The sequence below is a fragment of the Anopheles aquasalis genome, chromosome 3 (genome assembly GCF_943734665.1).
Source record: "Anopheles aquasalis chromosome 3, idAnoAquaMG_Q_19, whole genome shotgun sequence".
Classification (NCBI taxonomy): Eukaryota; Metazoa; Arthropoda; class Insecta; order Diptera; family Culicidae; genus Anopheles; species Anopheles aquasalis.
Window position 1 is genome coordinate 66,376,049 of NC_064878.1, and position 7,500 is coordinate 66,383,548.

The 7,500-nt window shown below is 49.2% G+C and overlaps 1 protein-coding gene across 9 annotated transcripts in view; it reads right to left on the reverse strand.

The window, feature by feature from the left end:
• Positions 1-7,500, reverse strand: part of LOC126578852 (uncharacterized) — an 83,951-nt gene that overhangs the window by 57,752 nt on the left and 18,699 nt on the right. The window lies entirely within an intron of this gene.

The following is a 7,500-nucleotide window of genomic DNA, read 5'->3' on the forward strand; positions in this document are numbered from 1 at the left end:
GGTTTTTGGCCAGAGAGGGAGAGAGAAAAGTTCTGCCGCTGACACATTGGCCGCTCCTATGGAAAGTGCCAGGGGGGGTACTACGGAAGGAAACATATGCCAAACGGTGGTTAACTCGCTCACTTCACGATGGTTTTCGCAACGAGGTGCGTTGTGTTGCTGCGAGCGAAAACAAGATTGATTGCAGAACTCCGGAGCTTCGTTCGCTATTCGTTCAGTTTTGAAGTTTGGCTGCCAAGCAGCCGGTAAAGGTATGGATTGGCGCTTCACCCTAATTGGCACTCACCGGCAGCACAACGAGGAAGCTTCATCTTGTGATTGAAACCACTCACACATACACCAACACACGTACGTCTGTCGAACAATTGACTCGAGGGAAAACTTTGCTACGCACTCGACTCCTGGTGGAAAGGAGAATTGGAAATTTTGAAGCTTCTTTCCCAGCCCAGCGCAATGGCGGGGCAAGTTCCTGTTCAAGGGTTGCTCTAGCGAGTTTTGTCTCGTGTAGCGCATAGCAACCGACCTGTGCAAGTGCCGCGATGAACCGGATCCCCATGGTCGCCACAAACTTTCTGCTGTTAATTCGCTAAGAGTTCCTCCGGCATGTGCAGTGTACTGAGGCTTTGAAAGTTTGAGAAAGTGGGACTTTCTACTGATTCGAGAATGAAGATAGGGAAAAAAGGTAATCACATCTTACATTCTACCGAGCATCCTCGTAGCTAATTACATTTCTGTGGTTTCAGAAGGTGCCTTTGGTAACCGTGACTGACGGTGTGCCTGATGGCGGGAAGGAATCTACGGCACCATTAAATTCTACCTAAATCAACTCCAACGAACCATGTCAAGAAATCTTTACCGAAAAGAATGTTTTGTGGTTTAATCATCGAAGTGAAAAAGTAATAAAATTCCTCGCTAAAAACAATTCCACACAGCTAAGCGTATCATAGGATTGTGCTCGAAATAGAACAATAGTGAGCACTTGCTACTGCTAGTGCTGGCCTGTGTTCCATGAACAGACAACGAAACAACTAAGACGCTTAAGGGGCCTTAAACCAAACATGTTGCTCAACGATGGTATCATGTAACAAAAATACTCGCAACACACCGATATAACGCTGCCAAACCGTGAGATATGATTTGGTAAATTGGCCCCGGGAAGCCTGACGGTGCGTCCCGTCACAGGTAACCCCTCATTTAACGTGTTTTGTGGGAAAGTCCCGGTCCCGGATTAGACACAGCGAACGGGAGACAGACGGAACGGCGAGAACGGGTCTTGGAAAGCACAAGCACTGCACCGCCGAGCGGCCAACATAGCGGATCGAGTCAGCAAGTCAGTACGCAGGGTCGAACAGGATTCGAGGAATTTGTGACTCAATGCCTGGGAAGTGCCAGCAGAACAATACGATCGTTCACAATAGGCGTGCGTCGAGTGAAGAATGTATTATTGTAACCACAAGCCCCCCCCCCCCCCCCCCATTCTGGTGCAATTTCTTCTAAAGATGCCTCTCTCTCTCATCTTAGCCTCCGGCACTCCGAGCTCTCCGAGAAATCGAAGGCCACCGGTACGCCAGGACGCCGCATCATCCCGTCCGCCCGCTCGCTCGTGGTAGTGTACATAAATAATTCTATTATAGGTTATAAGTAGCGTTCCTAGCGGTCCCCCCCTTGGTATCCTGTGTACACTGGTGGTACACTCGAAAGCAGACGGCAATCTAGAGATAGATTGAAGCAGTCGACGGCCTGGCGCACCGCAGCCTACTGAGCGAAAGCGAGAAAGTCTTGTGTTATGTACGGGAAGGATCTCCATCACCTTCACCCCACCCAACGCAGGGCTGCTGCTTCTGCTTGGTGCTGTATCATTCGCTCGGAATCATGTACCGTCAAGCATCCTAGTAAACATTGCCCAGCAGCAGCTGCGAGTGAGAAAATGTGTCACGGTACGACGACGACGGCGACGAGCACGCTACCGAGCCTCGTCTTCTCCCGTGTGCCGAAGATCCGATAAGATAAATCAATAAACTTTTACGCCCAGCACAAGGATGGCCAGAGCCAGCGCCAGAGACCGTCCGTGTGTGTGCTAAGAAGGATGTCGCCTAAACCGGACCGGACACTGCTTCAGTGCTTGTTCCAGGAATTCGTTGCAATACGTAGCCAGCGGTCGCACCACCACTGGACATCGTATTTTGTGTTGGACGCCTCGAAGCTCGTTCCCATTTCATCTGTGACCACCACCACCGATGGGCATTACAATGTATGAAGGGCCTCTGGAGGGGGAGCGAGGATGCGATGTTTCGTTCAATGTTCACGATAATAAACATACTTCATCGGGTGGTAAATTTCTATCATTACTGGTCTCTTCCACAGTAGTTCTTCCAGTTCTGGTACATAGTGTTGTAGTTGGTAGATTTAATGGCATTATATTTTCCACAAGACTCTCTTCATAATTTCTTCACCACGGATTCACCGTAAATTCCATGAGTTAAAGCAACGCATGCAAAAGTCTACAGCGAATATGCTTCCGTGAACTGATTTGGGAACTTCCGCAAAACAATAGAGAGTAGCTAGGCAACGCATTGCAGACGTGACGTCGCACTGGAATCAAATAATGGATAGCAAATGACGCGCCAACGACACCCCAAACCATACTTGGGTGCAATTCACTTTTGGACTCTCGACAATTAACCGCAAAACCCACTGTCCCCTACCGGGCATTATCAGCGCGGCGAGGTGGTGCGAGGAATGCGTAAGATGGATAAGGAATGCCGCGAATGGCCCCGAGGTGCGTCATCATTTTTTGCGCGTCACTTTGTGACTGCGTTGCGGTCCATCTTACGTCAGGCGGGCAAAGCTAAGACGTGCGACGCTTTCGCTCTGTCAGTTGCCGCATCGACTCTACTCAATGATATCGATAATGATGATACGAGCTTCACGGGCTTGAGCCTACGGAATCGACTTTCAACTGCATCGCCAATGATAAGAGACGTGCAATTGCAAATGGGCCCGATTTAGGCGAGCAGTTTTTGAAATGTTGATACATTCGTGACAATTATGAAAAGTCACAATTCAATCAAGATTACAGCGAAAAACAGTAAAAAGTATTTCTTACACACCTGGAAGGATTTGTTTGCACGGGACTGAAGTCAAATAATCATTTCATTCTTCACATTTCTATTAGTAAAACAAGCATACCTGGAAGCACTCGCGGAACGTCTGGGTACGCCTAGTAGTAGCGCCATAAATAAACGACCCGCTGCCGGAGTCACGTAGCAATCTTGTTCCGATAATAAAATCGTCCCGTACGTGCATCGCACCGTTCTGTACGGGAACATTGAAGACATTAAGTTCTGCAGTTCTCATTGTAGGCCGAGTTGCCTCCGGACGGCACATTGCGCCGCTGATTCGATTGGGGAATATTATCGGAGCGCACGAGCGCACTCATCTCGAGCCTGGAGAAGAAAACACCTGGAATGGTTTGTCTTTATGCCGCAGTCATGCCATTTGAAAAGTATCGCACGCATTGATAAGGCACAAATATGGAAATAGAAATTCAATTTCAGCGGAGGAAGCTGAACAGAAATACAAATTCCATTTCCTGGGATGCACAATAAATCATCGATATCTAGAATGCACTTGGAAGGAGCAGCAAGAAGGAATGCTTTTTCTTTCTTCATTCCTATTGTCTGTTGATAGTGCTTAAAAAACGCAAAGCAGATTGAATTTTCAACGGAAAGTCATCGAGCGCTTCAAATGGCACTGTGGCACCGACCGCTGTGGTCACGTGACCACGTACCGGCTCTTTCAAGGCAGATGCTGTCAACGAGCGCTCGCGGTAATGAAATTTAAGTTAGAATCTTCTGCTTGCCATTTATTGCTCCGCCGTGTTTCGTGTTACGGTCGTCGCGTTCTGCTGCTTTTATCCCTTTCCGCGGTGCTCCATGCTCCTGCGGTATACATCGCCGTCCGAGTCCTTGGTGGTGCCGGCCCAAAGTACAGGTACCGGGTGTCTCCATCATCGACCCAATGATCCGGATGATGAAGACGGTACTCGCTTCCACGACTGATGCATCATGGAGCAAGGCACGAACCGAAGCTTACTGGGCTGATTTATGACTCACTGACTGGCTGCCTGGCTGCCTGGCTCGGTGCTTCCTGTGCAACCACAACCACATACAACGGGGGAACGATGGTTGCGAGCGGAGCGGAAGCAGATGCGGTATGTGTACGTGAGGCTTTTGGTTTGTCACACCCACGACTCCAGCTCACGTTTCCATCCTCTTCAGTTGGTCATAAATGGGTAAACTACATAAAAATGATCAGTTCGCTTTAAAACTACTCAAGCCAACATTAAACAGTTTTCCTGGAAAATGAGGGAAAATGGTTGAATTGCTCATTCGAAACGGAGGCATCATCATACTCTAGTGCCAATCAATTCAATGCAACAAAACACTCACTAGAATGCGTATCAACACCATCGACAATGTTAATCATCGTTTCTGCACCGCCTGTCGCGCTTCACTTATCTAAAATTAACGACTATGAAGCAATACACAACGGCACCAAGGACACCAAGGACACCAAGGACACGGATGTTAATCCAATGTCGATCAGACCATCTTCATCAAACCTCGCTCGATTGTCCTTGCGATGGTGGACGAGAGGCGAGGCGAGAGGCGACATGCGGGTGTCTTGTGGTGGTGGCAACCTGGCACAACCGTGACGGCCATCTTCACTCCGTGGTCCGTGGGGCCCTTCGCACGCCGCGGAAATCATATTTGGAATTAATTACCAACGCCTCGAGGAGAGAGTGGGGACGCGGTGAGTCGGTTGGTTCGGGATACTAAAATGCTGCCGATGCCAGCAGCATTCGGCAGCGGCAACAGTAATTATGCCAAGCCACCGTGAAACACACCGTGAACATACGCGACGGTGGTTGGTTGGTTGCCAGTGGTAGTGGTTAACGGCAGGATGGACCGGTTGTGCGCTAGACTGTTGTGTTTGCATTGCCCGTTCTCCTGTCCTCCTTTCCTGGAACTCAAGACGATACGAAGAAGCCCGTAGCCGTAGTGGTGGTGGTCGTCTGGTGAAGCTTATGGTGGTTTTAGGGCGAGTAACGATCCCGAGATAACTATGCCGCCGCAAGGAAGGCACAGTACATTGTAGACCAATTTTCAACGAAAATGTGTCTAATATTCGGTGGTGCCCGGGTACGGTGGCTGCCAGTAGATTCCTTTGCCAGCCACACGAATCGATACTCTTGAAAGTTGGGCTTTCGTTGTCCTGGTTAAGGTTTATGTGCTGGCACCATGCCAGACCAGCAGCAGCAGGCACAAGTGGCAGCAGACACATAGTCCTGGTGCTACTACTACTAAGTCTAGAGATACATAACGAGATATGCTGGCGATGGTTATGAGCTATTGAATTGATCGCTTGAAGGAACATGCCGTAACACTTAGAATGTCGTGATTTCCACGTCGTTTTTCAACGGTATGTTCGAGTTGTTCAATTGTCAGTCACCTATTCGGAAACTAGTTTTGTAGTTCCCAATTGAACCTGCTCCCTATTCACAATCAGAGTGACATGATAGTCGGTCGGGATGAGTAACGGTGGCTCATTTTAAAATGATTTCTCTTCCCCTTTTTATTGGTAATAGCATATAATAATTCATTTTATGACATCGTTTAGCGCAGGTGATAGCACCACTTTCGCTCTATCGTTCGCAGGCGATCCGGGGGCAGCCCACGATGCGAAGCGAGGTCATGCGAGGGAAAATCCATTTATCCTACGTGTTGGATGATAAAAATTGATGGATTTTTTAACACTCCCCCCGTCCGGTCGGCCATATTCCGTTTTTTTCTTTTTTGCTGCCCGTTCCGTAATGTGTCTAGGGAGGTGGGACGATGGGGTGGCGGCTGTCGGAGGAAGATTATAATTAATCTATTTTTGCCAACGTGTACGGTCCCCGGATGGGACAGAGGATTGGGAGAGGATTGAGAGGGAGGATTTTAATTGAACGTAGCTAACTAGAGGCCACCCCACCGGTGGCATGACCATAAATTCATACAAATGTCAGCGGGTTCGCAGTGGGTGGAAGATGCACTTTGGAATCCATTTTTCAACGAGCAACTGTGCCACTATTCAGGTGTGCCAGTGGCATCTCCCTAATGGCATTATTGAGAATTCATATTTTAAACAAATCTCCGGGACTCACTCTGAGCAGCTTAGTGACCTCACTTGTATCAATCCAATCAGGCTGACACTCGTTTGTGAAGAGACATTTTCCCAATTCGCTTCTCGACGGTACAGAAGATAGACCAGAGGACCGACAATCCGTACCGCTACCGACGGGGCACGTTTCAATGCGTAGGCTCAAGTGCAACTCACGTGGTTCGCTTTTCTTCACCCGGGTGGCCCACCCCCAAGATACGACGACATCCTCTTCCGTATTGTTAATCCAATGATGATGACGATGTGTGTCTGTGTTCGACCGAGCGCTTGATAGCATCGGTCATCGGTGAGGAATCCGCCCTCGTCTCGTGCCATCACTGGTATAACCGGTTCCCGGCAAAACACCCACGTGAACCGGGAAGTGAGGAATCTCATTTTCGGAATCTGAATGCCGCCACCGCCGACCCATTCACCGACGGCGAGTGGCGGCGATCCAAGGAGCTGATAAGGTGTGGAGCACGCTTAAATCAGAGCCGAGGACGGTGCAGAGATAAAGATGGGGAATCTCTCCCCCGCCCCCCTCCGCCCTCCCCAGAGCAGGAGAATTGAGATGAGTTTTCATTTCCTGACGCGCATCAAATGAAACGATCATGGCGACGATGCTTGTACTTATCTCGTTCAAGCCGCCTCAGAATGGGTCTATTACAACGCCGAACCAGCTCAAGAAGTCTCCCTCTCGGTGTGGGTGCGACAGAAGAAATAAAAGAAAGAAAAATAATTACACATCTCCGGCGAAGAAGCTGAAGAATGTGTGCCCCGTGTATGTGAGTGCTGGGGAATTTAATTAAAAATGGTCACCCTCGGTCGGCATCAACAACGCGATCATTGCAAAGCAGGAATGTTTATTCAAACGATTGAGTGGATGCCTACTACGATGCGGGGAGTTCAACGGAACGGTTTCAACCGAAACCGACCGAGGCGACTGTCTTTCCGCTCCGAGTGGATAAGTTTCTGGAACACAAAATAATGCGAGTGATTTATAGAAAACAAATCAAACCAATCATGCGGCCTCCTCACACTTGAGAAGTGTTCGTTCTATTTTCGTCTCGGAACCTTGTCCTCAACACACGGGGTGGACAGGAAAAACGTGACACCGAACCCGGATCGACCCACGGCGGTAATAAGCGAATGCGAGAACGTGGAGAGCAGGTTATCGTTGGCGGGCGCGAATCAATTTACTCTTTCATTACATTGAGCCTCCTAGGCATCCTCGGTCGGTTGCGCTTGGCGCTTCAATCAGCAGCACTCAGAAGGGAGGGGGGGGGAGGACGGTGA